The sequence below is a fragment of the Prionailurus viverrinus genome, chromosome C1 (assembly GCF_022837055.1).
Source record: "Prionailurus viverrinus isolate Anna chromosome C1, UM_Priviv_1.0, whole genome shotgun sequence".
NCBI lineage: Eukaryota > Metazoa > Chordata > Mammalia > Carnivora > Felidae > Prionailurus > Prionailurus viverrinus.
In genome coordinates this window covers 172,564,356-172,586,131 of record NC_062568.1, presented here as the reverse complement: position 1 = coordinate 172,586,131, position 21,776 = coordinate 172,564,356, and the positions used below count along the sequence as shown (strand labels likewise).

At 38.5% G+C, this 21,776-nt stretch overlaps 1 protein-coding gene and 1 pseudogene across 2 annotated transcripts in view; one reads left to right on the top strand and one right to left on the bottom strand.

Moving 5' to 3' along the window:
- Positions 1-10,788: 10,788 nt before the first annotated feature.
- LOC125171757 (translation initiation factor IF-2-like) lies at positions 10,789-11,175 on the bottom strand (annotated as a pseudogene).
- Positions 11,079-21,776, top strand: part of ZFYVE9 (zinc finger FYVE-type containing 9) — a 212,817-nt gene continuing 202,119 nt past the window's right edge. For both annotated transcript variants that reach the window (XM_047870988.1, XM_047870987.1), the window contains exon 1: positions 11,079-11,394. The gene's annotated coding sequence lies outside the window, so the exon portion shown is untranslated. The remainder of the gene's footprint in view (positions 11,395-21,776) is intronic.

Sequence of the window (21,776 nt, the reverse complement as noted above, 5' to 3'; positions counted from 1 at the left end):
GCAGAGCCTGCTTGGGATTATCTGTTTCCCTCTCTCTCTGCCCCTCCCCGCTCTCTCAGTCTCTCTCAAAAATAATAAATAAACATTAAAAAAAAAAAAAAGAATTGGAGCACCTGGGCAGCTCAGTCAGTTAGACGTCCAACTTTGGCTCAGGTCATGATCTCACCGTTTGGGAGTTCAAGCCCCACACCAGGCTCTATGCTGATAGCTCAGAGCCTGGAGCTTGCTTCAGATTCTGTCTCCCTCTCTCTCTGCCCCTCCCCTGCTCGCATTCTGTCTCTCCCTCTCAAAAATAAACATAAAAAAAATAAAAAAAAAAGAATTTAGCACCCTTGCCTTATTAGGATTTACTTCTTTTTAATTCATGCCAAAATGAAAGTAACTGATAGAAGATGCTTTCCCAAAAGCATACTTTTAAGAGAAGAGAGAACACCCATGTTGGGTGCAGAGGTTACAAAAAAAAAGAAAAAAAAAAAGAAAAGAAAAGAAAAGAAAAGAAAAAGAATGAAAGAGAGAAAGAAAGAAAGAAAGAAAGAAAGAAAGAAGCAGTGATGTGACTGGTCACTGAACGTGACATTCATGGATTGAAGAGACAGCAGCAAAATTTGTACTTTATGCCATTACTTACAGCTAATATGATACATGAAGAGTCGGCATGCAACTCTTGATGTTGGAGGTGTGAATTTGAGCCCCAGGTTGGGTGTAGAGATTACTTAAAAATAAAATCTTAAAAAAATGAAACTTGAATTGTGTTGTTGGGGGGTGTTATTACACTAATCTGTGGTAACTAAATTTGCATGTTTCAGAACTGCGCAAAGCAAGGGCTGCTTGTATTTAACTGTTTTTAATATATTTAATTATACTTTTATATAATTTAGCTTTTTAAAAATTGCTGTGTTTAACAATTGGCTCACAAAGTTTCTTAAAATTTAATAACTGGCTCTCATGGCCCAATACAAGCTGGCCCCAGCCCATCACTGAGTCTTCAATTTTAGGAATCCAATTCTTCCATTTACAGCCCAAACACAGACACACATACATATACATACTTTAAAAATGAGGAAAAACATTTTTGTTTCAACTGTGTATTCTTATAGTGTCTGGATCATAGTTGGAGCTCAGTGTTTGTAGAATTCAGGTGAATTCATATTCATACAAGAATGTACACACATATTCAGCTATTTCCTCATATACACATTTTGGGTACAGCATGTCCAAATAAAATACACCTATGAATCATCCGGTTGTAATAAATGCTGACTACATGGACTGATCTACTCTGTGCCCCCAAATATTGTTTACTTGGTTTTTTGATTATGAGAGAATATGTGTATATTGGAAAGAATAGGGAAGGGTATAAAGAAGCTGTTAATTCTTTTCTAGAGCTTCAGAGATAGTGTTTAAGGTGGAAAAGATGAGAAAGGGCAAGGGAAGATAATTAACTTTGAGTGCCTACCATGTACCTGGCACTTTCTTGATAACACATGTAATCATGTACCATACAAATGAGAAAAATAAGACTTAGAAAGAATAAGTGACTTCTTTCAGTCAAACAGCCTGAATTTGGTAGCGCTATGAATTGAACTCATATCGCTTAATTTCAAAGTGCAAGCTCTTTCCATTATACTGCACCATCTCTGTAGTGTGGTATAGGCTGGTAGGCTAAAGGAGCCCTGACTGAACTGGACACCCTAAGGAAATGTCCAGAGATTCAAACGCCTAAATAACAACTTTCCTCCTCGGTCCAGTAGATTATCTATATCATTAGAACCCAGGTGTCTAGTCTCTAACCCAGGGTCTTTCTACTGTACCATAAATGCCATGCTACCTCATATGTAATTCTTATGAAAAATACATCATAAATATTCCCCAATGTCAAGTGTATCCTAATACTTCCCTTCTGGGACCAGAGGATGGCAGTGTGAGTCACCCTGAACAGTGTTAATAATAATGTTTATGCTTATGCAAACACACTCTTGTGTTATTATTCAGTCAAATTTGATGTATATGAAAGCATTGCACTCACATTATAAATGCTCGCAGTGGTTTTCCCCTCCCTGGTGGTTGGTGCACATTCCCATTCTAAGTGTGGGAGGAGGTGTGGCCATGCTGAAGCAACAAGGAAATGTGTAGTCAGATGGACCTGAGCTGGAATCTTAGCTCTGCCACTTACAATCACCTTAGACAAATAACTTCACTTCTCCAAACCTCAGTTTCCTAATCTGTCAACATGTTAAAGCAGCACTTATCATTTTTTCCCCCAAGCCTCCTCCTCCTCCCCTACTGTCTCCCTCTCTGATAGCACTGACTACCAAGTTGCCCAAGCCGGAAACCCAAGTGTCTCCTTTGACTTCGCCCTCTTTTTCACATGCCAACCCAGTCACAGCTTGATGATTTTGTCTCCTGAGATCACCACTCTCCCTACACTACCCTAACTCAGGTCACCATCACTTTTGCCTGGATTACTGCAAGAGACACTTATAAATGGCTTCCTTGTCTCCAAATGTGTATTTTCTAGTTTCTACAACAGTTAAAGTGATCTTTTCTAAAAGCAAACATTTTAGACCAGCTTAAAGCTCTAATGGCTTCCCATCACCCATAAGATAAAATATAAAGTCCTTTATATGAATTATAAGGCCTTTCCTGATTTGGTCCCTGCCTTAGCTGTCACTGCTCCCAATCTTGCCCTTACTGTCTCAGCCAAAACAGCTCTCACAGTTCTCCAAACACATCATGCTTTCTCTTGCCTCTAGATTTTGCACATTATTTTTTTTTAATGTTTATTTTTGAGAGAGAGAGAGCAACAGAGCACAAGTGAGGGAGGGGCAGAGACAGAGGGAGACACAAAATACGAAGCAGGCTCCAGGCTCGGTGCCAACAGCTCAGAGTGATGCAGGACTAAAACCCACAGACTGGGAGATCATGACCTGAGCCAAAGTCAGACACTCAACCAACTGAGCCATATAGTTGCCTCTAAGTTTTGCACATTTTATTTCTGCTGCCGGAATGTGTTCTTTCCCTATCTACTCCCCTCCTACTCCTCCACCCAATTTTTACCTACCTAAGTCCTAGCCACTCTTCAGATCTCTGTTCAGGTATCATTTCCTCTAAAAAGTCTTGCCCAACCTTTATGTTTGGGTCAGATGTCCCTGATTTGTGTTCCTATAGCACACTATGCTTACCCTCTAAAATCATAACTATTTTTTCATCTGCCTCTATCAGGCAGATGATAATTCCTTAAGTGCAGAGGCAGTACCTTGCTTACCATAGAACATAGTGCCTGGTAAATAGTAGTGTTCAGTAAATAGTTGAGCAACTGATTGAATTAACAAACCGTTCTTTGCTCTCATTGCCCAGACTCTTGGCTTTGTGCTCTAGGTTTTAGCATCTACTTGTGGCCTCTTTTCTGGTTTAGGTGACCTGTTTTCTTCTTGCACCCTAGGTATCTCCCAAGGCAACTCTATATTCTCTCTTATTGTTAGCATCTTCTGTAGTTCCAATGCCTCAAGGAATATAGGATATCTGTGCTGGTCGACCCTGACAACCACACTTACTTGCCCAGAGAGATTCAGATAATAACAACCATTACCATTTAATGAGCACCTACTATGTGCCAATTCCTTGTATATATAACACACATTAGCTTCATTTTTTTGATGAGAAAACAGGTCCTTCTGTTCATATCTAGTAATTACTCAGGATGTGAATCCATGGCTGTCTTGTTCCAAAGCTTTGTCCACTACATAGTCTTGAAAGTGTTAGATCTCTTATTATATCAAGTTTGACAGAAAAGATTTGTGTTGGTAGGGGATAGAGGCAATGATAGCAGTGAGGCACAACCCTTGGTAAGGGGAATTTGGTGAGAGCTAACAAAACTACATATGCATTTATCTTTTGGGTTGTTTTTTTGCTTGTTTTTTTGAGAGGGAGAGAAAGCATGCATGAGCAGGGGGGTGGGGCAGAGGGAGAGAGAGAGAACTTAAGCAGGCTCCATGTGGAGCCCAATGCAGAGCTGGATCTCACAACTGTGAGATCATGACCTGACTCAAAATCAAGAGTCAGACACTCAACTGACTGAGCCACTCAAGCACCCCAGCATTTATCTTTTGACTGAGATATTTCACTTCCAAGAATTTACCCTAAAGATACATCTTCAACATTAGAAAAACACACATTGGGGCGCCTGGGTGGCGCAGTCGGTTAAGCGTCCGACTTCAGCCAGGTCACGATCTCGCGGTCCGTGAGTTCGAGCCCCACGTCGGGCTCTGGGCTGATGGCTCAGAGCCTGGAGCCTGTTTCCGATTCTGTGTCTCCCTCTCTCTCTGTCCCTCCCCCGTTCATGCTCTGTCTCTCTCTGTCCCAAAAATAAATAAATGTTGAAAAAAAATTAAAAAAAAAATAGAAAAACACACATGTACAAAATTATTCATTGCAACATTGTTTGTAATGCAAAATACTGGAAACAGCCTAAATATCTTCACATAGGAGAATGGTTGAATAAACTTGAAGTGGTTCTCAAACATTTTGGTCACAGGCCCCCTTTACTCTCTTAAAAATTATCAAGGACCCCAGAGTTCTTTGTTTATATGGATTATATCTATTGATATTTATCATCTTTGAAATTAAAACTAAAAAAACATTTTAAGGCAATTATTCATTTAAAATAACAATAGTGAACTCATTGTGTGTTAACATAAATAACTCACTTTAATAAAGGTAACTGTATATTCCAAAACAAAAATATAGTAAGAAGAATGGTATTATTTGCATTTTTGCAAATCTCTTTAAAGTTAGTTCACTAGAAGACAGCTGGCTTATCATAATCTGCTTCTGCATTCAATCTGTTGGGATATGTTGTTTTAGTTGATGTATATGAAGAAAATCTGTCCTGTAGTTAGAAAAGTGAGGAGTATTTTAATAGCCATTTCAGATACTTGCGGATATTTTCTTTGATACTACATCAAAACTTGACAAGTGGTAATTCCTTAAAGGTTGCTGCAATGTGGAATCTGAAACCATTATCAATGAACTTTTTTGTACTCTGTCCCATTAAGATCCTTTGGTCTATAGTACACTTTAACGGGATATTTTATCCATATATGTTTTTGTAACATCATGCATTGGTCATTTGAAAAAAATACCAGCTGAGTTATGTAGACCTACCAATGTTGACACATTTCATTATATAATTAAAAAAAAACAACACTCCACAACATTTGTTAATATCACCACCCATGTCTTCAGAAAAGTTTGGAAGATGTTGAGTTTATGGTGGTGAATATAAGTTTTCCAAAATTCTAATTATTACTTGAAAGCTTGCATTTTATTACTGGCAACAAATACTATTACTCCTTTTCCTTGAAGTGACATGCTTCATTTTTACTTTCCAGAAAATGTCTGCCAAATTCCCACATCTGAATAACCATAGTCTATTTTTCTTTAAAGTAAAAATGATGTTCAAATAAAAGCGAGGGATGTGTGTGTGTTTCCTAGCTTTACTCACTGAGAGAGCTCAGAAGCGATGGCCCTGTAGTGGCAATGAGCACACCTACTACCTAGATCTTGATTTTTAAATACCATCCTCCACTAAATAGAACTAGGGCTGTGAGAGGAAATGGGTGATTCTAGTCACTGGGAAAGCACAAAGTGATCCTGGGATGTAGTGCCAGAAACTAAGGGAAATGCTTGAAAAATAATGAGGAGATGATAAAAGAACACAGAACCCAGCCAAACCTGAAAGTATTTTTATAGTGATTATATAATTCATAGAATAAAAATTGATGAGCTCATTCTGATATAAATCAATACATTGATAAATGAATAAATGGTGAAGAAGCAAGAAGCTCTCCCATATAATAAGAAGACAAAAAATGTGTAAGGAACGATAATGATGGAATTAGAAAATTATCATTTGGCAACCTCTATTGTCATAACTGATTCAAGCAAGAATTATCAGTAAATGTTAAAACTTGTGTGTTATCCCTAAAAATCTCCCCACAAGATATTTATTAATTACAAAAAGCAAACTAGTTACTTTACACTGGATAAACCTGGCAGATACCACCTTAATTAACCAAGTGAACAAAGTTATTACCAGTGATGGGACATACAGGTATCACATGCCTCATGATGCATTAAGAAAGACACAACATCAATTCTGTGGTATTCCTGCCGAAAATGCATAACTTGAATCTAATCAAGAAGAAAAAATCAGACAAACACAAATTGAGGGATATTTAACAAAATAAATGGCCTGTATTCTTTAAAAGCGTCAAGGTCATAAAAGACAAAGACTGAGAAACTGTTACAGATTAGAGAAAATGAAAGAGATTTAACAACCTACTATAATGTGTGATCTTGCACTGGATCTTAGAGCAGAAAAAAACAATTATTATTTTGTGCGTGTGTCTGTGTGTAAGAATATTGGTGCGACAAGTGGCAAAATCTGAATAAAGTCATAGATTAGATTATAATATTGTATCAATGATAAGTTTCTGATTTTGCTAATTGTACTGTGATATTTGTACTTTGTTTTGAGGAAATGCACTAAAAAATAAATGGGTCAGAAAATAATTACAATAGTTTGTTTATACAACTATGTATATCTCTCTATAGAGACTGAAGAAAAAGCAAGAATGGCAGCAAGTGCACACATAAAGTGAGCAAGAATAATAAAGCCAATGTGGTTAGATGTGGGTGAGAGATATACAGGAATTTTTTGTAGTTTTTCTGCAAATTTTCTTTAAATCTGAAATTATTATTATTATTATTATTATTATTACTTTTTTTTAGAGAGAAAGCATGAGTGGGGGAAAGGGGCAGAGGGTGAGAGGATTTTAAGCAGGCTCCACGCTAAGTAGGGCTCAATCCCACAACCCTGTGGATAATAACCTGAGCCAAAATTAAGAATCAGATACTTAACCGACTGAGCCATCTGGGTGCCCCCTAAATCTGAAATTATTTAAAAAGTTTAAATATCCCATAAATATTTTCCACTATTTCCTTCTAAATATTTAATTTATATATTTAATAAATATATAAAAACATAATTGGGATCATATAATGGTCTTTTTTACTTAACACTGTTTTTTTAAATTTGATATTGAATCATGAGCAGTTTTCAATGCCATTTGAAATTCTTTAAAAACACAACTGTTAATGAATAATATTTTAATGTGTATACTGTGATTCATTTAATACATTTAGTTTCCCTTATATTTTTGTCATAAACCTACAGTAAAATATATAATAAATTTCTTTTTGCACATATTTGTTCACATATTTAATTACTTACTTATGTTTGATTCCCAAAATGGGAATTGGCTTGTTGTTTTTTAAATGACTCAAGTGACCTAACAAACTCCTAAATGCCCCTGATTTCCTTTTTAAGTTTGTGCTGCTTTACTGACTTATGGCTTGCTCTAAAGCTTGCTCGTTTGGTAACAGGCTGAATTCTGGGTTTGACTCCTGGCTGTGGTTGGTGATTGTAGATGGGTGTGGAGGGCTGTAGCTGGCAGCAGCAGGCTGGGGTGCAGGGCAATCACTGGTTGAAGGGGAGTCTTACTCTTTGGTGGCCCCTGGAAGTTAAAAGGAAAGGCCTAAAAAAGTCACTCACTGAATGAGTGGAATACACTAGCTTGATGCACATCAGGCTAAGACAGCTTAGTCCAGTTTAATATTCTCTGAGCTGTATTCTGTGTAGAGACTGGTTGTGGGGACACAGAGATGAATCAAACACTGAACCTGGCTCACAGGGCTCAAAATCTCATAGGAGAGACATACAGGTAAACAGAGACTGACAGTGTAGTGATGACGACTTACAAATTGAGAAGGACAAAGATTATTGGGAGCATCAAAGAGGTTTTGTGCCTTCTTTTAAACAAACTTTTATACAGTATCTACTCATACACAAATATAATATTCATTCATTCCTCTTTCCTCCATCCTTTCCTTCATTCATTGCACATATATTTTATTTTTTTAAATGTTTATATATCTATTTTTTAGAGAGAGTGTGAGCAGGGGACGGGCAGAGACAGAGGAAGACAGAGGGAATCCCAAGCAGGCTCTGCACTGTCAGCACAGAGCCTGACATCATGACCTGAGCCCAAATCAAGAGTCAGATGCTTAACCAACTGAGCCACCAAGGCACCCCTGCACATATAATTTGTTGAGCATATACCTTAGACCATAGTGGGTGGCAGTGGAGTTGGAGAAGAGAAAAATTCAATAAAAGCAAGAAGTAGAATTTATCAGGCTCAACAACCAATTGTCCAGGACAGAAACAAGAGTTAAGGATCACTCCTTTGCCATTGACAAAGCCAGGAAATGGGTATCTTTTTGGCCTGATTTCTCCCCAGTTTTATTGAGGTATAATTGACAAGTAAAAGAACTGAATTTTTTTTAAGTTTATTATTATTTTTTTAGTAATCTCTACACCAACCATGGGGCTTGAACTCAGGATACTGAGCTCAAGAGTTGCATGCTCTTCTAACTGAGCTGGCCAGGTGCCCCAAGGCCTTAATTTTTAAGAACAAATTTTAAAGGGCAAAGAAAATTTTGATTGGGGTGCTACAGCTTTAACTCATGTGGAGAAACTATTTTTAGAATACTGGCTTTCTATAGGATATGGCACAAAAATGAAAGCGGGAAGGTCTACCAGGTTACAAATAAAGAGGTATTTTAGAGTCACTGTATAGTTGTGGAAATCAAAACAAAATTGAGAGTGGGGTAACTAAAGCAATTGATGGCAGGTAAAAGATTAAAATTAACAGAAGAGGGGAAAACAGATGAGAGATATTTCAGGAGCAGAGAGCACACTGGGTAGGAAGAGTTGAATGACAGAATGAAATTATAGATGAAAGGATTTATAGTAATTACTATGATCTGGGAGGTGGTAGTGATGATAAAGACAGTCTCTTTCAGCAACATAGAAGGGGAGAAAGTGTGAAGCAAGAGAAAACTGGTCCTGGGAACAAATGAATCATCTTCAAGCAGTAGCTACACCCTGGGTAGCATGATTATTCATAAACAAATGCAGATTTCCTGTGGTGGTAGTGAACCAAGCCTGGAAAGCAGTACTAATGTTGGGTTGCCAAACTAATCTAAATGAAAGGGCCCATTTCTCTAGATTGAAAATTTTTAGCAACAGTAACTTACTCTTACAGCATTTTCTGAATATTGTAGAAAGGACTATTAGGGGCATCAGAAGGGAGAATGAAGGAATTCAGGGTATACTTCCAGCTTTCCCTTAGGTAGATGTATTTCACATGTAAAATGGTGGTAGTATAGTACTTAATTCAGAGTTGTTATGAGGATGAATCATAGTTTCCCTCGGAGCCCCAGTTTCTCTTTTTATAAAAAGGGGATAGTGATTTTTTTTTTTTTTGTAATGTGACTCACAAGTAGGTGGTGAAGGCACGCTCAGGATTGTACAATAACAGGAACAGCTTTCATTGATTGGAAGAGAGCTGTAAGGTCATATTTTCTCTAAGGTGGCTGCTCAATTATTATTTGAAAGTTCCCAGAGACCTTATATAATGTTCTCATTAAGATTTATTATTATTAGGACATAACCTAAGATAAGGTGAGATTGCCTTATAATTTTTATATACAGAAAATATACTAGTTTTATGCTAACATCTGCTATGCAATAGAATGTTATAGCATCCAGTGTATTAAACTCTATTTTTCCACAGTAGAGTTATGTTATATAAATCCATTAGGGAAATTTTACCCAGACTAGGGATGATAAAGAACAATGCATCCATTTTTTTTTCTTTTCTGATGCACTCATCTTTTGATAGGAATATATTTACATACAGAGATTAAGAGAGAAAGAACACAGATGAGAACAATCTTGAATCTAAGAAAGACTGAAAGGGTGTTTTGGAACCAACAATAATTGGAACTAACATTTATTGAGTATCTTCTCTAGGCCAGTTCTTTCACATAAATTATCTCCAGTTTTCACAACAAGCAGCAAGGCAGGCATTAGAAAACCCAGGTTCCGAAATATTATGTAACTTGCCCAGGGTCATAAAGCTAACCATGACAGAGCTGGAATTGGTAGGATCAGGAACAGTCCACCACCAAAGTCCCTGTTCATTCTACTATAGCACTCTATGATAAAATAATGTACTGTTATTTGGGAAATTTGGGACCAGAGGATTTGAAGAATTTCTTTCCCTACTTATTTCCCCTCTAACTGGTCTTTTTGTTTCTATTGTTTTTGGTTCTGATGCTTGCATTCTAGAGCTTGAATGGGATAGAATATGGGGTATATGTAAACAGAATGATTCCACAGTCCCCGCTCAGTAACAATTTCCTTCCTTCAGAGCCTTACCTGGGATTTGGCAGGGGTTGGGATGAAAGAGTAGAGGTAGAGGTGGGGGAGGGGGTTCGTTAGAAAAGATGGATGGTTTTTTCTTACCTTTAAGTTGTTTATGAATTTCAGGACAACCCGTTGGCTATTCTCTTGCTCGGCATATTATTTTTTTCTAATTTTGGGGGCGGTTTGGGATTAAGGATTTAGTATCTGTAGGACATTTCTGTAACGATCAGCACAGTAAATCCAAAAAAAGTTAAGGTCAAAGACAATTCCTTCATCTGTTTTGGGAAAGGAGTGTGTGTGTGTATGTGTGTGTAAAAGGTTGGTTCTGGGTCGCTCTTGTTACACCCAGACACACTGAAGGGATTAGAAGGGATCCCTCTTGAATCATGAGAGATGAAAACGAGCATATTCCCTCACCTCCTGCTCTCAGGTGAACGTCCGAGCGACAGAAACGTTCACGTACCTTCTGGAGAGAAGGAAAAGGTGCAAAGGCGCTCAGGGCCTGAGGGCTGGGAGTGGGGCGGGGGCTCGCCACGGTCGGTGGGGATCGAGGGGCTTCTGCCTCCAAGGAGGAATCGTCGGGGGCGGGCCGGGGGCCGAGGGCAGCGCAGCGAGCGCTAGGCCCTCGCCATCCCCAGGCCGCGCTCCCCCGCGTTCCCTGCGGCTCGTGCCCGGGCGGCCGCCGCAGTCCCGGCGCCGTAGCCGGGCGTGGGGTCCAGGGGGCGCTGTGGCCCAGCGGCGCCGGCGGCAGGAGCGGCCACGGCGACGCTGGAGGCTTCGCCGAGGATCCCCGCCTGCAGCACCTCGGTCGTCCCGCCGCAGCCTTGAGCCCCCGGCCCGGTTCAGCGGCGCTCCTCCGGGATCCGCGTGGCTGCGGCGGTCCCGGAGCCCGATGCGGCCCGGCGGGCGCTGGGCCTTAGCAGCAGCGGTGACCACAGCCCTTTCAGGAGCGGGAGGCTTCGCAGCGGCGCCTGGGGCCGCGCCGGTGCCCTCCGGAGGAGGCTGTCGGCTTAGGGACGACCCCCTCGGCCATGCTGAGGCGGCGGCGGCCACTGCTCGAGGTGAGTGTGGCGCGGCGCGGTCCCGGGCTCGCTGGCCTTCCGCCACGGGGAAGGGCCCTGGCAGCAGCCTTCGGGCCGGGCGGACGGGGCGTCCTGCCGCTGCGGCCCCCTCCCCCACCCCGCGGCTTTGGGCCCTCAACCCTTCTCCGCGTCCCCCGGGAGGCGCGTGGGGGTGAGTAGGCCCCGCGCCGCCGGGAAGCTCTCGCCTGGCCTCGGTTCCTGCGCGGCCCGGTGTGTGTGGAGCGGCACTGCTGGCGGGGGCACTGGCACCTTTCGGGTTGGCCCCGGACCCGGGCCGAGCTCAGCCTCTTACCCCGGGCCCGGCACCTATATCCAGGAGGGAGGCAGAGGACGCCTGTTTGCAAACAGCCTCCGCTTTTCCGCGCCCCGGTAGCGAGTCCCGCAGAGTCCCGGGGGGAGGGGTGGGAGGGCTGGTGAGAATTGGAGTGCGGAAAGTGCGGGGCCCTGAGAGCCCTTGGTACTCACGAGTGTCACGGATCTGGGTTGAAAACAACCGTTTGCGTTTTATTTGAGCTGAAATTTCATCACCTGCAGGTAGCTCATCCCTGCCGCCTTCTATTACATTTTGCCCCTGAGAGTGGTCTGCCTTAGAGAAAGCCCTATCCTAGCTTTGCGCTAAGTTTCCTACATAAATACAATTACAAAAATATCTTTTTGGTTTTTAAACAAGGGTCTGTTCCCCTTCTCCCCAATAAAAGAGTGTAAATATCTTAATACCTCAGTTCTAGGTATAAAAATGTTACACCTAAATAGATCCATAGACTGGATGACAAGAGAATTTTAAAAAGTCGTGCTAACTATCTTAGTAACAGATACTGATGGAAATGGAACATATTCTAAATTTTAGAAGTTAAGTAATTTGCTCGGTATTAATGTGAAAAAAAGGAAGTGATGATTACAGTTTGATAACTTAAGTCAGGTGTTTGGGGTGTTTATGGTTTATGATCGATCAATATGATTACAGGTTTTTCTTGTTTTCCTATTATGTATATGAAGGTTGTAGGATTAATAAGTACTTCTGAAACTTTCATAATCATGAATAAAATAAATATGCTTATTGTAGGAAATTCGGAAAGTACAGGATCGTACCGTGTCAACTCTCAGTAAATATTTAATAGTGAGGGAAAAGTCACCCATTATCTTACAGTTAGTACATTTTGATGGTCACTTAAAGTTTTAAATGGGCTTGTATTGTTGGCGACTTTAAAATTATCGATTTATGATTAATTTAATTATTAATTATTCAAGTTATTACTATTTAATTATTATTATTATTTCTGTCTACCAGGTTGAGTTAACTGTTCGATTTTACTGTTTAACATCCAGTCATTTGTTTAAGACCTATAAAAATGTTTTACTAAATTACATTGCAGTCATAGTTGAATTCATCAATTTAAACAGAATAACATGGGTAACTGTCTAAAAGACCCCTGATTTACCTCCTGTGCAGCATGGGAAGCTCCTGAAGTCTAGGGAGGTTTGGTGTAGTAAACATTTTTGAGGACCTGTTCTGTTAGTTAGATGCGCTGGCCTTGGATTGTTTCTGTTAAGGTTTTGCTTAAATGTTTATAAATGTAAAAACTTGGCCTGATTAAAAAAAAATTGCCGGGGGGGGGGGGGGTGTAGTTTAAGTTTCAAAAAGTCTAGTTCGGTTCTCAATGTGTTTCTAAAGATTACCAACATTACAATCAGATGAGAGTGCTTATTAAAGTTTGCAGATTCCTGGTCCCTTGAGTCACAATTTCTAGGGATGATGGTAGTTCAGGGATGTTTTATTTTTATCAAGCTCCCCAATTCTTAGTCCTAAAGTTTGAGAATCACTGATATAATAAGTTAAAGCTTAACTAACCTTGCCAAGGCTAATGACAGTATCTGTTTTCTAGCAAAGCTATCAGTGTTAAGCAGCATTACAATCATTCCTCATAGCAACAGATGATGTTGTTACAATATTAGAAAGAAAAATGATATTTCAAGGGATAGTGATTCAATTAACATATATTGAGAGCTTTTTCTGGTAGATGTGGTGTTATAGAAGGATACCTAGCCACTTATGTTGGCATTTAATCTCTCCTTGGACTTTGAAGACATTGTCTATAAGATGCAGATAGTTATTATACTTACCTTGGAAGGCTTTTAGAGTAAATTCAGCTGACAAAGTTTTGTAATTTGTAGAATATCTTTATAAAATTTTAGCTATTAATATTAAGTGCCAGGTCCTATCTTTGATGTTCTAAGAAACACAAAAATGACCATGGTCACTGCTAGCAACTAGCCAACTTTGGAAGCAGAACATGTTTAACTGTTACAAGGCAGGATCAAACAGGAGTTGCAATTGAGTATAACATGCTAGCTCTCTCTTTAAGGCTTCTAATGTTTAATCCAATAGCTTGTCCTTTAAGAATATTAATATTCTTAATATATTCTTATTCTTATATTAATATATAAGAATATAATATTAAGAACTTTAATAATTTTTATATATGGTGATTGCCTTTTCTTCTAATTCCTGATTCATTGTTTTATTCTGTAAGGAGAAAATTGTATATTTTGCCTGGTAACCAGTAGTTGTAGATTAACTCCCTTAGAAAGAATGAATGAAGATGATCCTATTTTTTTCTTCTGTTACTAAGCTACTGGTGTTCATCCCATTCAGTAAACTTTTATTTGGCACCTGTTATGTGCTGGCCACAGAAGAGTTGCAAGGCACAAAGCTTGTTTAAGAGCTAATTGCCTGGATTTTAACTTAAAATCTAAAGGGATGGTGTGTGGGGCCGGCGGGGAGAGGGGTGTATTATGCTTGTCAATTGCATGATGTGGTGCAGAGTATGGAGTCAGATGTGGGCAGGAATCCTTACTGCAACTCTGAGTGGTGTGACATTTAGATCCTGAGTTTCTTCTTGTGTGGTAATAATTGGAGTAATAGTACCCATCACAGGGAGGTAGAACTGGTTGCATGAGATAAAAATAATAAAAAGCAATTAGCTCAGGGTCTGTCTCATAGAAGGTACCCAATAAATGTTCACATCCATTCCTTTTTTTGGGAAAAACAAAAACAAAAATTAGGCTTTGGAATTTCTATGTGAGTTAAAACGTGGTAGCTTTAATTTTTTTAAAGAATGAGTCTACTTTTGGAATTCTAAAAAATTTTTGATAGAGGGGCGCCTGGGTGGCTCAGTCGGTTAAGCGTCCAACTTCGGCTCAGGTCATGATCTCGTGGTCCGTGAGTTCGAGCCCCGTGTCGGGCTCTGTGCTGACAGCTCAGAGACTGGAGCCTGTTTCAGATTCTGTGTCTCCCTCTGTCTCTGACCGTCCCCTGTTCATGCTCCCTCTCTCTGTCTCAAAAATAAATAAATGTTAAAAAAAAATAAAAAAAATTTTTTTGATAGAAAACAATTTTGATCTTAATTATACATATTTCTCCATTCATTTTTACTGAATAAATGAGCTATTCTCTTTGTATAGAGTACGCTTGTTACATTATCTGAGTTTTATTCATTTTCCATTATTTTCAGAGTTTTACATGATTCTTTATTTTACTTGTGTGTTTAGCTGCATTGCACTATATAGAGCAACATTCTTAGTATATAATAATCAACGAAAGATAAATGGTGACAGTTATTGAATAGAAATAGTTCATACACTTCGTTTTCAACAAATGATATCAATTTATTAAACTTACATTATTTAAAAACTGAAGAATCTTCAAAACATAGGCTTTTCCTTATAAACTGTAGTAGCTTAGATCTAGATTTTTATAGATATGTCAGATATGGGATCTAGTCTTTTCTAATAACCTGCAGGACCCTGGACACATTTCTCATATGCCTCAATTATTCTTCTATAAAATGAAGCTGATAATACCCATTTTACAGAATTATTGTGAGGATTAAATGATATAATGTATAAATCAGAACTGTAATTTAGTTCTATGAATCTTGGCAAATCATTGTTACCCTGAAAGTGGAAAATATACTTCTTGTTTATTTCTGTTTGAAAGAACTTGAAAGATCACTATTTATATAGTTTACAACCAGGAAATAAAGTCAGTATGATCAATTTGAATTATGAATAAGACTGCTAAATTAAGGAGAAACCAGGGTGTCAGTAGAGTTAGTATTTTATTTTATTTTTTAAATTTTTTTATTTATTCTGAGAGAGCACATGGGTAGGGGTAGAGAGAGGGAGAGAGACTTCCAAGCAGGCTCTGCAGTGCAGAGCCCAGTGTGGGGCTCAAACTCATGTATCATAAGATCACCACCTGAGCAGAGATCAAGAGTCAGACGCTTCACCACTGAGCCACCCAGATGCACCTAGAGTTAGTATTTTAATGGCATAGTTAGTGGAATGCTTTATGCTTTATAAATAAATGTTATTTAATAAAACAATTTGAAAATACTGTTTATAAAAGTATTTCCTATTTTACATATTAAGTGGTACCTAATTTTTTTTCTTTTGAATTATTATAAATAGCTCATTTCCAGAGCTGAACTATTGGAAAAATGAGGACAGTATATAATGTTTTGTACTTATGAAATATTTTCTTGATAGCCTTTAAAATAAAATAAGGTAAAGATGAGGAAATCTCTGGACATGTTGATATCAAGAAAAAGTTGTTGAATTCATATTGGGCAAGGGAGAAGGAGAACTTAATTCATGTTGATAAGTATCTTGAGGCATTTGGATTTTATATTATAGAACTATTTGTAAAAATCTTAAATTTTTTTCTGTAAATTATCTTTTAGTTGAAAATTCTTACACTCGTTTTTTAAGCTTAAAAAATGCTTTTGTGGCCCAAGGCTTTGGACTATAATAGTTTCTTTAATTGATAATTCTGTAGTGACTTACCTTTTTTCTGATTATTTATCATAATATATGCTTGAGGATATGTGACTTAATATTTATAATGGTAGTTATGTTGCATTTTTTTAAAATACAGAAGTAGTAAATTCATGCCCTAGGTTTTAAGGATTAATTAAATTTAAATGAAAATGTAGTGCCTTTTGAGGGAAGGAGTCTTAAGAAGTAAGACCTAAGGAAATGGTAAAATTAGTCTAGAATTTTTCACCAATTAGGAAAAGTTTGGGTATATTCAGTCCTGGGTTCTTCTGGCTCTTTGAAATAATTTTAACTTTAGAGAAATAATACTAAGTTTAAGATACAAAGTGAAGAATATATATATTTCAATTAAATTTAAAATATTAGGCAAGACCCTTTTTTTTAATAGCAGCCTTATTGAGATATAATTGAAATACTATACAATTAACCCATTTAAAGTGCACAGTTCAATGATGTTAGTATATTTGGCATTATGCAGATATCACCATTATGTAATTTTAGACGTTTTTATCACCTCAGAAAGAAATCATTCCCCATTTCCTCCCAATCTACCCAGCCCTTGGCAACCACTAATGTACTTTCTGCCCATATGGATTTATATTTCATATAAATGGAATCATAGGATATGTGACTGGTTTCTTTCCTTTAGCATAATGTTTTTAGGGTTTGTCCATGTAGCGTGTATCAGTACTTCATTTCTTTATGCTACTGAATAGTATTCCATTATATGGATATACCACATTTTATTTATCCAACTTCATCAGTTTGGGTTATTTTTTTCTTTTGGCTGTTATGAATAATATTGCTATGAACATTTCATGTACAAATGTTTGTCTTTCTCTTGGGTATATACCTAGGGTTGTATTGCCAGAGTCAAAAGATAACTCTTTGTTCAAACCTTTTTGAGGAACCCCACCAATTTACATTCCCACCAGAAGTGTAGGAGGGTTCCAGTTTCTGCACATCCTCACCAACCCTTGTTATTATCTGTCTCTTTGATTAGAGCCATCCTAGTGGGTGTGAAGTGGTAAGTTAAGTCTCTATTTGAGGATTGTAACTTTCATTTACAGTCATTAGGTAAATTGTTCAAGTTTTTACTTGCAGATACATTGCCAGATTCTTTGAGGATAAGGAGTCTTTTTGGCTTGAGGATAAAAGCTGTGAACTTTCTAGTTTTCTGTTTAGTAAATACTGAACTTGATGGAACTGGTTAACCACTTTGGGTGGTAGTGGGGACAGTGGTATGGGGACTTCCAACTGAAAGGTTGTCTTCTAAGAATATTTCTTAACAAAAGGCAGTTGTAAACCTTATGTTTAGCTTTCCTTTCATTGCTAAAATGTTTCTAAAAAGATAGAGTCCAATAGCATATTTACCCATTAACATTTCTAAGCACTCCGGTCTGATTTTTAGGATTGCCATTACCTCTCCATGATATATAATTCTATATAAATACAGTTTAGTTATTGTCCCCCTCCCTCTGAGATTTTATTTTTAAGTAATCTCTACATCCAACATGGGGCTCGAACTTGCAACCCCAAGTTCAAGAGTTGCATGCTCCATGGGCAGAGCCAGCCAGGCACCCCTATTCTTTATTCTTGTACATAGTATGGTCCTCTATTGTTTGTTCACATGAAAGATATTAAAGCTTTTCTATGAGATTTTGTAGGACATAGTTCAAAGTCAGCAATAATGACTTGCTAACATTTAAAAAATTTTTTTCAAATTAGTTAGGAAATACTGCAGGGAGCTATTGTTTGAGCAAACAAAGTGCAAGTTTTGGACCTTCATTCCACATACAGTGCATTTCCCACAGTATTTTCCCACTTGATTAGGATCACTTTTAGGTCCTTTAATGCTGACTTTTATGGTTAAGCATCTGACTTCAGCTCAGGTCATGATCTCATGGTTCATGGGTTCAAGCCGCACATCAGGCTCTGGGCTGACAGCTCAGAGCTTGGAGCCTGCTTTGGATTCTGTCTCCCTCTCTCTCTGCCCCTCCCCCTCTTGTGCTCTGTCTTTCTCTTTCTCTCTCTCAAAAATAAATATTAACATAAAAAGATTACATATTATAATATAAATAATTAACATATAATATGTTATTTTAAAAATAAAATATTAAATACAAAAAATAAAAATAAACATTAAAATAACACCAGCATTCTTCACAGAGCTAGAACAAATAGTCCTAAAATTTGTATGGAACCAGAAAAGACCCCGAATAGCCAAAGCAATCTTGAAAAAGAAAACCAAAGGTGAAGGTATCACAATCCTGGACTTCAAGATGTATTACAAAGCTGTCACCATCAAGACAATATGGTACTGGCACAAAAATAGACACTTAGATCAATGGAACAGAATAGAGAACTCAGAAGTGGACCCATAAACATATGGCCAACTAATCTTTGACAAAACAGGAAAGAATATCCAATGAAATAAAGACAGTCTCTTCAGCAAATGGTGTTGTGAAAACTGGACAGCGACATACAGAAGAATGAACTTGGGCCGCTTCTTACACTGTACACAAAAATACACTCAAAATGGATAAAAGACCTAAATGTAAAACAGGAAGCCATCAAAATCTTAGAGGAGAAAGCAGGCAACAACCTTTTTGACCTCAGCTGCAGCAACTTCTTACTCAACACATCTCCAGAGACATTTTGCTCATAGGCAAAAATGAACTGCATCAAGATAAAAAGCTTCTGCACAGCAAAGGAAGCAATCAGCAAAACTAAAAGGCAACCAACGGAATGGGAGAAGATATTTGCAAATGACATATCAGATAAAGGGTTAATATCCAAAATGTATAAAGAATTTATCAAACTCAACATCCAAAAAACAAATAATCCAGTGAAGAAATGGGCAGAAGACATGAATAGACACTGTTCCAAAGATGACGTCCAGATGGCTAAGAGACACATGAAAAAATGCTCAATATTACTCATCATTGGGGAAATACAAATCAAAACCACAATGAGATACCACCTCACACCTGTCAGAATGGCTAAAATTAACAACTCAGGCAACAACAGATGTTGGCAAGGATGTGGAGAAAAGGGAACTCTTGCACTGCTGGTGGGAATGCAAACTGGTGCAGACACTCTGGAAAATGGTATGGAGGTTCCTCAAAAAATTAAAAATAGAACTACCCTACAGCCCAGTAATTGCACTACTAGGTATTTATACAAAGGATACAGGTATGCTGTTTCAAAGGGACACATGCACCCCAATGTTTATAGCAGCACTGTCAACAATAGCCAAAGTGTGGAAAGAGCCCAAATGTCCATTGACAGATGAATGGATAAAGAAGACGTGGTGTGTGTGTGCGTGTGTGTGTGTGTATATATATATACACACACACACACATTGTGCGTGTGTGTGTGTATATATATATATATATATATATATATACACACACACACACACACGCACACACACACACACAATGCAGTATTACTTGGCAGTCAAAAAGAGTGAAATCTTGCCATTTGCAACAACATGGATGGAACTAGAGTGTATTATGCTAAGTGAAATTAGAGAAAGACAGATGTCTTATGACTTTACTTGTATGTGGAATTTAAGATACAAAACAGATGAATATAGGGGAAGGGAAGCAAAAGTAATATAAAAACAGGGAGGGGGACAAACCATAAGAGGCTCTTAAATACAGAGAACAAACTGAGGATTGCTGGAGGGGTTGTGGGTGGAGGGCTGGCTAAGTGGGCAAGGGGCATTGAGGAAGACAGTTGTTGGAATGAGCACTGGGTGTTATATGTAGGGGATGAATCACTGGATTCTACTCCTGAAATCATTATTGCACTGTATGCTAACTAACCAGGATATAAATTAAAAAATAAAAATAAATGATAAATAAAATAAACATTAAAAGAATTTAATTCTGACTTTCAAGTTAGTGAGCTGAAAGGCCTCCACTGGTTTGTTTTACAGTCTTTTGTTTTGTAGTGTTTATTTTAGAGAGACAGAGCACAAGCGGAGGAGGGACAGAGAGAGGGGGACACAATCCCAAGTAGGCTGCAGGCTCTGAGCTGTCAGCCCGATGCAGGGCTCCAACCCACGAACCGTGAGATCATGGTTGGACACTTAACAGACCGACTAAACCTCCCAGGCGCCCCATTTAGTTTTTTTGAATGTCATAATTTCTATATAAAACTACAAAAAGCAACAGATCTGGAGCCTTTTAGGTAGGATTAATGAAGAGGTATGCGTTTCTGTTTGTAATATGGTTCTTTTTTTTTTAAAGGTGTTTTTCTTTTTTCTTTTTCTTTTTTTTTTTAAGATTTTAAGCAGCCTCTACAACCAACATGGTGTAATCTTTACACCCGTTGTGGGGCTTGAACTCACAACCCTAAGATCAAGAGTCGCACGCTCCACTGTTTGAGCCAGCCCAGGTGCCCCTGTAGGATGGTTCTTTTCTAACCTCTCATGGTTACAGTTTGGTAGTTCATCTGCCAAACTTTTATGTTTTTGTTATTATATCTAAGCAGAACACAGCCTATCTCAAAATTCTCCTTACTAAAATAAAGAGCAAGCAGTATCAAAATTTTGTGAAAACATTCTGTCAGGGCTTATGTAAATTTTAGTCTCCATTTCTCATTTTCAGTTGATCCAGAGAAACAACTAAAAAGCAATTGAAGCCAAACACTGCCGGTTTGAGAAAAACCTTACAATTTCAGAATATATCATCTAAATCTTTTAGTGATTCTGGTGATGTAATAACTGCCCATAGGTTTTTTGTTTTTGTTTTTAATTAGTAGCTGAAGTAAACTGTTTTTGAAATTATGAGATCAACTCTTGGAAGTTTTTGCTCAACGTCTAAACAACAAGGTTGAGCTCTGGGAGGAAGATGCGATCGCAGCTACAGTGGAGCTCTGGGCTCCTGCTCCTGACTCACCACTGTTTGCTCTTGCCGAAGAACAAGTCTGTCAGGAAGCCACACTGCAACCATGTCTTTTAAAAACACTGAGAAGATACCTGTGGAATTGGAGGTGGTGATTCAATGAATTAGAATTACTCTAACCAGCCACAATATGAAAAGTCTTTGGAGAAGGTATGTGCTGACTTGATCAGAGAGGCACAAAGGAAAAGAATCATGAAAGGACCGGTTCAGATGCCCACGAAGAAAGACTCTGAGAATCACTATAAGAAATACTTCCTTGTGGTGAAGATCGTTTGAAGATGAGGATCCACAGGTGACTCATTGGTTTGCTCAGTCCTTCTGAGATTTTTTTTACCCCCCCCCCCACCAAGTTTATGTATTTATTTTGAGAGAGAGCAAGGGAGGACCTGAGAGAGAGAGAGAGAGAGAGAGAGAGAGAGAGAGAGAGAATTCCAAGCAGGTTCTGTGCTGTCAGCACAGAGCTTCAGGTGGGGTTTGTTCTCACCAACCATGAGATAGGTTGAGCCAAACCAAGAGCCAAAATGAAAAGTAGGAGCTCAACTGACTGAGCCACCCAGGTGCCCAGTTCTGAGATTGTTAAACAAATTACTTTCATCAGTATTGAGCCAG